Below are 13,022 nucleotides of genomic sequence, written 5' to 3'. Positions count from 1 at the left end.
TTGTGTCTCTTATAATTAATTCCGATGCAATTTCTGTGTTTCTTCGTCAATGGGAAGGTCCAAGGAATACAGCAAACCTGCAGAGTTGCATCGGAATGTAAAACTGATTACACAGGAAACGCTCAAAACATAGACAGTATAAAGACACAGTCTTCCTCTACTTAAATCGGCATTGTGTCTCTTATATTTAATTCCGATGCAATATCTGTGTTTCATCGTCACTGTGAAGGTCCAAGGGATACAGTAAACCTGCAGAGGTGCATCGGAATGTAAAACTGGTGTCACAGGAAACGCTCAAAATATAGACAGTAGGAAGACTCAGTCTTCCTGTACTTAAGTCGGCATTGTGTCTCTTATATTTAAATCCGATGCAATTTCTGTGCTTCATCGTCAATGGGAAGGTCCAATGGATACAGTAAACCTGCAGAGATGCATCGGAATGTAAAACTGGTGACACAGGAAACGCTCAAACCGTAGACAGTAGGAAGACTCAGTCTTCCTGTACTTAAGTCGACATTGTGTCCCTTAGATTTAATTCCGATGCAATTTCTGTGTTTCATCGTCAATGGGAAGGTCCAAGGGATACAGTAAACCTGCTGAGGTCCATCGGAATGTAAAACTGGTGACACAGGAAACGCTCAAAACATAGACCCTAAGGAGACTCAGTTTTCTTGTACTTAAGTTGACATTGTGTCCCTTAGATCTATTTCCGATGCAATTTCTGTGTTTCATCGTCGATGGGGAGGTCCAAGGGATACAGAAAACCTGCACAGGTCCATCGGAATGTAAAACTGGTGACACAGGAACACTCATAACATAGACCCTAAGAAGACTCAGTTTTCCTGTACTTAAGTTCTCATTGTCTCTCTTATATTTAATTCCGATGCAATTTCTGTGTTTCATCGTCAATGGGAAGGTCCAAGGAATACAGTAAACCTGCAGAGTTGCGTCGGAATGTAAAACTGATTACACAGGAAACGCTTAAAACATAGACAGTATGAAGACTCAGTCTTCCTGTACTTAAATCGGCATTGTGTCTCTTATATTAAATTCCGATGCAATATCTGTGTTTCATCGTCACTGTGAAGGTCGAAGGGATACAGTAAACCTGCAGAGGTGCATCGTAATGTAAAACTGGTGACACAGGAAACACTCAAATCATAGACAGTAGGAAGACTCAGTCTTCCTGTACTTAAGTCGGCCTTGTGTCTCTTATATTTCAAGCAGATGCAAATTCTGTGTTTCATCGTCAATGGGAAGGTCCAATGGATGCAGTAAACCTGCAGAAGTACATCGGAATGTAAAACTGGTGACACAGGAAACGCTCAAAATGTAGACAGTAGGAAGACTCAGTCTTCCTGTACTTATGTCGGCATTGTGTCTCTTATATTTAATTCCGATGCATTTTCTGTGTTTCATCGTCAATGGGAAGGTCCAATCGATACAGTAAAACTACAGAGGTGCATTGGAATGTAAAACTGGTGACACAGGAAACGCTCAAATCATAGACAGTAGGAAGACTCAGTCTACCTGTACTTAAGTCGGCATTGTGTCTCTTACATTTAATTCCGATGCAATTTCTGTGTTTCATCGTCAATGGTAAGGTCCAATGGATACAGTAAACCTGCAGAGGTGCATCGGAATTTAAACTGGTGACACAGGAAACGCTCAAAACGTAGACAGTAGGAAGACTCAGTCTTCCCGTACTTAAGTCGACATTGAGTCTCTTAGATTTAATTCCGATGCAATTTCTGTGTTTCATCGTCAATGGGAAGGTCCAATTTATACAGTAAACCTGCAGAGGTCCATCTTAATGTAAAACTGGTGACACAGGACACGCTCAAAGCATAGACCCTAAGAAGCCTCAATTTTCTTGTACTTTAGTTGACATTGTGACTCTTAGATCTAATTCCGATGCAATTTCTGTGTTTCATCGTCGATGGAGAGGTCCAAGGGATACAGAAAACCAGCACAGGTCCATCGGAATGTAAAACTGGTGACACAGGAAACGCTCAAAACATAGACCCTAAGAAGACTCAGTTTTCTTGTACTTAAGTCGGCATTGTCTCTCTTATATTTAATTCCGAAGCAATTTCTGTGTTTCATCGTCACTGGGAAAGTCCAATGGATACAGTAAACCTGCAGAGGTGCATCGGAATGTAAAACTGGTGACACAGGAAACGCTCAAAACATATACCCTAAGGAGACTCAGTTTTGTAGTACTTATGTCGGCATTGTGTCTCTTATAATTAATTCCGATGCAATTTCTGTATTTCTTCGTCAATGGGAAGGTCCAAGGAATACAGCAAACCTGCAGAGTTGCATCGGAATGTAAAACTGATTACACAGGAAACGCTTAAAACATAGACAGTATAAAGACTCAGTCTTCCTGTACTTAACCCGGCATTGTGTCTCTAATATTAAATTCCGATGCAATATCTGTGTGTCATCGTTACTGTGAAGGTCCAAGGGATACAGTAAACCTGCAGAGGTGCATCGGAATGTAAAACTGGCGACACAGGAAACGCTCAAAACGTAGACAGTAGGAAGACTCAGTCTTCCTATACTTAAGACGGCATTGTGTCTCTTATATTTAAATCCGATGCAATTTCTGCGTTTCATTGTCAATGGGAAGTTCGAATGGATACAGTAAAAATGCAGAGGTGTATCGGAATGTAAAACTGGTGACACAGGAAACGCTCAAAACGTAGACAGTAGGAAGACTCAGTCTTCCTGTACTTAAGTCGGCATTGTGTCTCTTATATTTAATTCCGATGCAATTTCTGTGTTTCATCGTCAATGGGAAGGTCCAATCGATACAGTAAAAGTGCAGAGATGCATCGGAATGTAAAACTGGTGACACAGGAAGCGCTCAAAACATAGACAGTAGGAAGACTCAGTGTACCTGTACTTATGTCGGCATTGTGTCTCTTATATTTAAATCCGATGCAATTTCTGTGTTTCATCGTCGATGGGAAGGTCCAATGGATACAGTAAACCTGAGGAGGTGTATCGGAATGTAAAACTGGTGACACAGGAAACGCTCAAAACGTAGACAGTAGGAAGACTCAATCTTCCTGTACTTAAGTAGACATTGTGAATCGTAGATTTAATTCCGATGCAATTTCTGTGTTTCATCCTCAATGGGAAGGTCCAAGGGATACAGTAAACCTGCAGAGCTCCATCGGAATGTAAAACTGGTGACACAGGAAACGCTCAAATCAAAGAGCCTAAGAAGACTCAGTTTTCTTGTACTTAAGTCGGCATTGTCTCTCTTATATTTAATTCCGATGCAATATCTGTTATTCATCGTCACTGCGAAGGTCTAACGGATACAGTAAACCTGCAGAGGTGCATCGGACTGTAAAACTGCTGTCACAGGAATCGCTCAAATCGTAGACATTAGGAAGACTTAGTCTTCCTGTACTTAAGTCGACATTGTGTCTCTTAGATCTAATTCCGATGCAATTTCTGTGTTTCATCGACGATGGGGAGGTCCAAGGGATACAGAAAATCAGCAGAGGTCCATCGGAATGTAAAACTGGTGACACAGGAAACGCTCAAAACATAGACAGTAGGAAGACTCAGTCTTCCTGTACTTAAGTCGGCATTGTGTCTCTTATATTTAATTCCGATGCAATTTCTGTGTTTCATCGTCAATGGGGAGGACCAAGGGATACAGTAAAACTGCAGAGGTGCATCGGAGTGAAAAACTGGTGACACAGGAAACGCTCAAAACATAGACAGTAGGAAGACTCAGTCTTCCTGTACTTAAGTCGGCATTGTGTCTCTTATATTTAAATTCGATGCAATTTCTGTGCTTCTTCGTGAATGGGAAAGTCCAATGGATACAGAAAACCTGCAGGGGTGCATCGGAATGTAAAACTGGTGACACAGGAAACGCTTAAAACATAGACAGTAGGAAGACTCAGTCTTTCTGTACTTAAGTCGGCATTGTGTCTCATAATTAATTCCGATGCAATTTCTGTGTTTCATCGTCAATGGGAACGTCCAAGGAATACTGTAAACCTGCAGAGTTGCATCGGAATGTAAAACTGATTACACAGGAAACGCTCAAAACATAGACAGTATAAAGACTCAGTCTTCCTCTACTTAAATCGGCATTGTGTCTCTTATATTTAATTCCGATGCAATATCTGTGTTTCATCGTCACTGTGAAGGTCCAAGGGATACAGTAAACCTGCAGAGGTGCATCGGAATGTAAAACTGGTGTCACAGGAAACGCTCAAAATATAGACAGTAGGAAGACTCAGTCTTCCTGTACTTAAGTCGACATTGTGTCCCTTAGATTTAATTCCGATGCAATTTCTGTGTTTCATCGTCAATGGGAAGGTCCAAGGGATACAGTAAACCTGCTGAGGTCCATCGGAATGTAATACTGGTGACACAGGAAACGATCAAAGCATAGACCCTAAGGAGACTCAGTTTTCTTGTACTTAAGTTGACATTGTGTCTCTTAGATCTATTTCCGATGCAATTTCTGTGTTTCATCGTCGATGGGGAGGTCCAAGGGATACAGATAACCTGCACAGGTCCATCGGAATGTAAAACTGGTGACAGAGGAACGCTCATAACATTGACCCTAAGAAGACTCAGTTTTCTTGTACTTAAGTAGTCATTGTCTCTCTTATATTTAATTCCGATGCAATTTCTGTGTTTCATCGTCTCTGCGAAGGTCCAATGGATACAGTAATCCTGCAGAGGTGCATCGGAATGTAAAACTGGTGACACAGGAAACGCTCAAAAACGTAGACAGTAGGAAGAATCAGTCTTCCCGTACTTAAGTCGACATTGTGTCTCTTAGATTTAATACCGATGCAATATCTGTGTTTCATCGTCAATGGGAAGGTCCAATGGATACAGTAAACCTGCAGAGTGGCATCGGAATGTAAAACTGATTACACATTAAACGCTGAAAACATAGACAGTATAAAGACTCAGTCTTCCTGTACTTAAATCGGCATTGTGTCTCTTATATTAAATTCCGATGCAATATCTGTGTTTCATCGTCACTTTGAAGGTCCAAGGGATACAGTAAACCTGCAGAGGTCCATCGTAATGTAAAACTGGTGACACAGGAAACACTCAAAACATAGACAGTAGGAAGACTCAGTCTTCCTGTACTTAAGTCGGCCTTGTGTCTCTTATATTTCAATCCGATGCAAATTCTGTGTTTCATCATCAATGGGAAGGTCCAATGGATACAGTAAACCTGCAGAGGTGCATCGGAATGTAAAACTGGTGACACAGGAAACGCTCAAAGTGTAGACAGTAGGAAGACTCAGTCTTCCTGTACTTAAGTCGGCATTGTGTCTCTTATATTTAATTCCGATGCATTTTCTGTGTTTCATCGTCAATGGGAAGGTCCAATCGATACAGTAAAACTGCAGAGGTGCATCGGAATGTAAAACTGGTGACACAGGAAACGCTAAAATCATAGACAGTAGGAAGACTCAGTCTACCTGTACTTAAGTCGGCATTGTGTCTCTTATATTTAAATCCGATGCAATTTCTGTGTTTCATCGTCAATGGGAAGGTCCAATGGATACAGTGAACCTGCAGAGGTGCATCGGAATGTAAAACTGGTGACACAGGAAACGCTCAAAACGTAGACAGTAGGAAGACTCAGTCTTCCCGTACTTAAGTCGACATTGTGTCTCTTAGATTTAATACCGATGCAATATCTGTGTTTCATCGTCACTGTGAAGGTCATAGGGATACAGTAAACCTGCAGAAGTGCATCGGAATGTAAAACTGGTGTCACAGGAAACGCTCAAAATATAGACAGTAGGAAGACTCAGTCTTCCTGTACTTATGTCGGCATTGTGTCTCTTATATTTAAATCCGATGCAATTTCTGTGTTTCATCGTCAATGGGAAGGTCCAATGGTACAGTACACCTGCAGAGGTGCATCGGAATGTAAAACTGGTGACACAGCAAACGCTCAAAACGTAGACAGTAGGAAGACTCAGTCTTCCTGTACTTAAGGGACCGATGACCTTTGTAGTTTGGTCCCTTTAATCCTCAAACCAACCAACCAACCTGTTCTTAAGTCGGCATTGTGTCTCTTATATTTAATTCCGATGCAATTTCTGTGTTTCATCGTCAATGGGAAGGTCTAATCGATACACTAAACCTACAGAGGTGCATCGGAATGTAAAACTGGTGACACAGGAAACGCTCAAAACATAGACAGTAGGAAGACTCAGTCTTCCTGTACTTAAGTCGGCATTGTGTCTCTTATATTTAAATCCGATGCAATTTCTGTGTTTCATCGTCAATGGGCAGGTCCAATGGATACAGTAAACCTACAGAGGTGCATCGGAATGTAAAACTGGTGACACAGGAAGCGCTCAAAACGTAGACAGTAGAAAGACTCAGTCTTCCTGTACTTAAGTCGGCATTGAGTCTCTTATATTTAATTCCGATGCAATTTCTATGTTTCATCGTCAATGGGAAGGTCTATTCGATACACTAAACCTGCAGAGGTGTATCGGAATGTAAAACTGGTGACACAGGAAACGCTCGAAACGTAGACAGTAGGAAGATTCACTCTTCCTCTACTTAAGTCGACATTGTGTCTCGTAAATTTAATTCCGATGCAATTTCTGTGTTTCATCCTCAATGGGAAGTTCCAATGGATACAGTAAACCTGCAGAGGTGTATCGGAATGTAAAACTGGTGACACAGGAAACGCTAAAAACATAGAGTCTAAGAAGACTCAGTTTTCTTGTACTTAAGTCGGCATTGTGTCTCTTATATTTAATTCCGATACAATTTCTGTGTTTCGTCGTCAATGGGGAGGGCCAAGGGATACAGTAAACCTGCAGAGGTGCATCGGAATGTAAAACTGGTGACACAGGAAACGCTCAAAACATAGACCCTAAGGAGACTCAGTTTTGTAGTACTTAAGTCGGCATTGTGTCTCTTATATTTAATTACGATGCAATTTCCGTGTTTCATCGTCACTGTGAAGGTCCAATGGATACAGTAAACCTGCAGAGGTGCATCGGAATGTAAAACTGGTGACACAGGAAACGCTCAAAACGTAGACAGTAGGAAGACTCAGTCTTCCCGTACTTAAGTCGACATTGTGTCTCTTAGATTTAATACCGATGCAATATCTGTGTTTCATCGTCACTGTGAAGGTCATAGGGATACAGTAAACCTGCAGAGGTGCATCGGAATGTAAAACTGGTGTCACAGGAAACGCTCAAAATATAGACAGTAGGAAGACTCAGTCTTCCTGTACTTATGTCGGCATTGTGTCTCTTATATTTAAATCCGATGCAATTTCTGTGTTTCATCGTCAATGGGAAGGTCCAATGGATACAGTAAACCTGCAGAGGTGCATCGGAATGTAAAACTGGTGACACAGGAAACGCTCATAACGTAGACAGTAGGAAGACTCAGTCTTCCCGCACTTAAGTCGACATTGAGTCTCTTACATTTAATTCCGATGCAATTTCTGTGTTTCATCGTCAATGGGAAGGTCGAAGGGATACAGTAAACCTGCAGAGGTCCATCGGAATGTAAAACTGGTGACACAGGAAACGCTCAAACCATAGACCCTAAGAAGCCTCAGTTTTCTTGTACTTTAGTTGACATTGTGTCTCTTAGATCTAATTCCGATGCAATTTCTGTGTTTCATCGTCGATGGGGTGGTCCAAGGGATACAGAAAACCTGCACAGGTCCATCGGAATGTAAAACTGGTGACATAGGAAACGCTCAAAACATAGACCCCTAAGAAGACTCAGTTTTCTTGTACTTAAGTCGGCATTGTCTCTCTTATATTTAATTCCGATGCAATTTCTGTGTTTCATCGTCACTGGGAAAGTCCAATGGATACAGTAAACCTGCAGAGGTGCATCGGAATGTAAAACTGGTGACACAGGAAACGCTCAAAACATAGACCCTAAGGAGACTCAGTTTTGTAGTACTTATGTCGGCATTGTGTCTCTTATAATTAATTCCGATGCAATTTCTGTGTTTCTTCGTCAATGGGAAGGTACAAGGAATACAGTAAACCTGCAGAGTTGCATCGGAATGTAAAACTGATTACACAGGAAACGCTGAAAACATAGACAGTATAAAGACTCAGTCTTCCTGTACTTAACCCGGCATTGTGTCTCTAATATTAAATTCCGATGCAATATGTGTGTGTCATCGTCACTGTGAAGGTCCAAGGGATACAGTAAACCTGCAGAGGTGCATCGGAATGTAAAACTGGCGACACAGGAAACGCTCAAAACATAGACAGTAGGAAGACTCAGTGTTCCTAAACTTAAGTCGGCATTGTGTCTCTTATATTTAAATCCGTTGCAATTTCTGTGTTTCATCGTCAGTGGGAAGTTCCAATGGATACAGTAAACCTACAGAGGTGTATCGGAATGTAAAACTGGTGACACAGGAAACGCTCAAAACGTAGACAGTAGGAAGACTCAGTCTTCCTGTACTTTAGTCGGCATTGTGTCTCTTATATTTAATTCCGATGCAATTTCTGTGTTTCATCGTCAATGGGAAGGTCCAATCGATACAGTAAAAGTGCAGAGATGCATCGGAATGTAAAACTGGTGACACAGGAAACGCTCAAAACATAGACAGTAGGAAGACTCAGTCTACCTGTACTTATGTCGGCATTGTGTCTCTTATATTTAAATCCGATGCAATTTCTGTGTTTCATCCTCAATGGGAAGGTCCAAGGGATACAGTAAACCTGCAGAGCTCCATCGGAATGTAAAACTGGTGACACAGGAAACGCTCAAAACATAGAGCCTAAGAAGACTCAGTTTTCTTGTACTTAAGTCGGCATTGTGTCTCTTATATTTAATTCCGATGCAATATCTGTTTTTCATCGTCACTGCGAAGGTCTAAGGGATACAATAAACCTGCAGAGGTGCATCGGACTGTAAAACTGGTGTCACAGGAATCGCTCAAATCGTAGACAGTAGGAAGTCTCAGTCTTCCTGTACTTAAGTCGACATTGTGTCTCTTAGATCTAATTCCGATGCAATTTCTATGTTTCATCGTCGATGTGGAGGTCCAAGGGATACAGAAAATCAGCAGAGGTCCATCGGAATGTAAAACTGGAGACACAGGAAACGCTCAAAACATAGACAGTAGGAAGACTCAGTCTTCCTGTACTTAAGTCGGCATTGTGTCTCTTATATTTAATTCCGATGCAATTTCTGTGTTTCATCGTCAATGGGAAGGTCCACTGGATACAGTAAACCTGCAGGGGTGCATCGGAATGTAAAACTGGTGACACAGGAAACGCTCAAAACATAGACCCTAAGGAGACTCAGTTTTGTAGTACTTATGTCGGCATTGTGTCTCTTATAATTAATTCCGATGCAATTTCTGTGTTTCTTCGTCAATGGGAAGGTCCAAGGAATACAGTAAACCTGCACAGTTGCATCGGAATGTAAAACTGATTACACAGGAAACGCTGAAAACATAGACAGTATAAAGACTCAGTCTTCCTGTACTTAACCCGGCATTGTGTCTCTAATATTAAATTCCGATGCAATATGTGTGTCATCGTCACTGTGAAGGTCCAAGGGATACAGTAAACCTGCAGAGGTGCATCGGAATGTAAAACTGGCGACACAGGAAACGCTCAAAACATAGACAGTAGGAAGACTCAGTCTTCCTAAACTTAAGTCGGCATTGTGTCTCTTATATTTAAATCCGTTGCAATTTCTGTGTTTCATCGTCAATGGGAAGTTCCAATGGATACAGTAAACCTACAGAGGTGTATCGGAATGTAAAACTGGTGACACAGGAAACGCTCAAAACGTAGACAGTAGGAAGACTCAGTCTCCTGTACTTAAGTCGGCATTGTGTCTCTTATATTTAATTCCGATGCAATTTCTGTGTTTCATCATCAATGGGAAGGTCCAATCGATACAGTAAAAGTGCAGAGATGCATCGGAATGTAAAACTGGTGACACAGGAAACGCTCAAAACATAGACAGTAGGAAGACTCAGTCTACCTGTACTTATGTCGGCATTGTGTCTCTTATATTTAAATCCGATGCAATTTCTGTGTTTCATCCTCAATGGGAAGGTCCAAGGGATACAGTAAACCTGCAGAGCTCCATCGGAATGTAAAACTGGTGACACAGGAAACGCTCAAAACATAGAGCCTAAGAAGACTCAGTTTTCTTGTACTTAAGTCGGCATTGTGTCTCTTATATTTAATTCCGATGCAATATCTGTTTTTCATCGTCACTGCGAAGGTCTAAGGGATACAGTAAACCTGCAGAGGTGCATCGGACTGTAAAACTGGTGTCACAGGAATCGCTCAAATCGTAGACAGTAGGAAGTCTCAGTCTTCCTGTACTTAAGTCGACATTGCGTCTCTTAGATCTAATTCCGATGCAATTTCTATGTTTCATCGTCGATGTGGAGGTCCAAGGGATACAGAAAATCAGCAGAGGTCCATCGGAATGTAAAACTGGAGACACAGGAAACGCTCAAAACATAGACAGTAGGAAGACTCAGTCTTCCTGTACTTAAGTCGGCATTGTGTCTCTTATATTTAATTCCGATGCAATTTCTGTGTTTCATCGTCAATGGGAAGGTCCAATGGATACAGTAAACCTGCAGGGGTGCATCGGAATGTAAAACTGGTGACACAGGAAACGCTTAAAACATAGACAGTAGGAAGACTCAGTCTTTCTGTACTTAAGTCGGCATTGTGTCTCATATTTAATTCCGATGCAATTTCTGTGTTTCATCGTCAATGGGAAGTTCCAAGGAATACAGTAAACCTGCAGAGTTGCATCGGAATGTAAAACTGATTACACAGGAAACGCTCAAAACATAGACGGTATAAAGACTCAGTCTTCCTCTACTTAAATCGGCATTGTGTCTCTTATATTTAATTCCGATGCAATATCTGTGTTTCATCGTCACTGTGAAGGTCCAAGGGATACAGTAAACCTGCAGAGATGCATCGGAATGTAAAACTGGTGTCACAGGATACGCTCAAAATATAGACAGTAGGAAGACTCAGTCTTCCTGTACTTAAGTCGGCATTGTGTCCCTTAGATTTAATTCCGATGCAATTTCTGTGTTTCATCGTCAATGGGAAGGTCCAAGGGATACAGTAAACCTGCTGAGGTCCATCGGAATGTAAAACTGGTGACACAGGAAACGATCAAAACATAGACCCTAAGGAGACTCAGTTTTCTTGTACTTAAGTTGACATTGTGTATCTTAGATCTATTTCCGATGCAATTTCTGTGTTTCATCGTCGATGGGGAGGTCCAAGGGATACAGAAAACCTGCACAGGTCCATCGGAATGTAAAACTGGTGACACAGGAACACTCATAACATTGACCCTAAGACGACTCAGTTTTCTTGGTTCAAATGGCTCTGAGCACTATGGGACTCAACATCTTAGGTCATAAGTCCCCTAGAACTTAGAACTACTTAAACCTAACTAACCTAAGGACATCACACACACCCATGCCCGAGGCAGGATTCGAACCTGCGACCGTAACAGTCCCGCGGTTCCGGACTGCAGCGCCAGAACCGCTAGACCACCGCGGCCGGCGCTCAGTTTTCTTGTACTTAAGTCGGCATTGTCTCTCTTATATTTTATTCCGATGCAATTTCTGTGTTTCATCGTCTCTGGGAAGGTCCAATGGATACAGTAAACCTGCAGAGGTGCATCGGAATGTAAAACTGGTGACATAGGAAACGCTCAAAACATAGACCCTAAGGAGACTCAGTTTTGTAGTACTTAAGTCGGCATTGTGTCTCTTATTTTTAATTCCGATGCAATTTCTGTGTTTCATCGTCAATGGGAAGGTCCAAGGAATACAGTAAACATGCAGAGTTGCATCGGAATGTAAAACTGATTACACATTACACGCTGAAGACATAGACAGTATAAAGACTCAGTCTTCCTGTACTTAAATCGGCATTGTGTCCCTTATATTAAATTCCGATGCAATATCTGTGTTTCATCGTCACTGTGAAGGTCTAAGGGATACAGTAAACCTGCAGAGGTGCATCGTAATGTAAAACTGGTGACACAGGAAACACTCAAAACATAGACAGTAGGAAGACTCAGTCTTCCTGTACTTAAGTCGGCCTTGTGTCTCTTATATTTCAATCCGATGCAAATTCTGTGTTTCATCATCAATGGGAAGGTCCAATTGATACAGTAAACCTGCAGAGGTGCATCGGAATGTAAAACTGGTGACTCAGGAAACGCTCAAAATGTAGACAGTAGGAAGACTCAGTCTTCCTGTACTTAAGTCGGCATTGTGTCTCTTATATTTAATTCCGATGCATTTTATGTGTTTCATCGTCAATGGGAAGGTCCAATCGATACAGTAAAACTGCAGAGGAGCATCGGAATGTAAAACTGGTGACACAGGAAACGCTCAAATCATAGACAGTAGGAAGACTCAGTCTACCTGTACTTAAGTCGGCATTGTGTCTCTTATATTTAAATCCGATGCAATTTCTGTGTTTCATCGTCAATGGGAAGGTCCAATGGATACAGTAAACCTGCAGAGGTGCATCAGAATGTAAAACTGGTGACACAGGAAACGCTCAAAACGTAGACAGTAGGAAGACTCAGTCTTCCCGTACTTATGTCGACATTGTGTCTCTTAGATTTAATTCCGATGCAATTTCTGTGTTTCATCGTCAATGGGAAGGTCCAATGGATACAGTAAACCTGCAGTGGTGCATCGGAATGTAAAACTGGTGACACAGGAAACGCTCAAAACGTAGACAGTAGGAAGAATCAGTCTTCCCGTACTTAAGTCGACATTGTGTCTCTTAGATTTAATACCGATGCAATATCTGTGTTTCATTGTCACTGTGAAGGTCATAGGGATACAGTAAACCTGCAGAGGTGCATCGGAATGTAAAACTGGTGTCACAGGAAACGCTCAAAATATAGACAGTAGGAAGACTCAGTCTTCCTGTACTTATGTCGGCATTGTGTCTCTTATATTCAAATCCGATGCAATT

This window comes from Schistocerca nitens, chromosome 6 (genome assembly GCF_023898315.1).
Source record: "Schistocerca nitens isolate TAMUIC-IGC-003100 chromosome 6, iqSchNite1.1, whole genome shotgun sequence".
NCBI lineage: Eukaryota > Metazoa > Arthropoda > Insecta > Orthoptera > Acrididae > Schistocerca > Schistocerca nitens.
The sequence above is the reverse complement of the archived record's forward strand: the minus strand, read 5'-3'. Positions refer to the sequence as shown.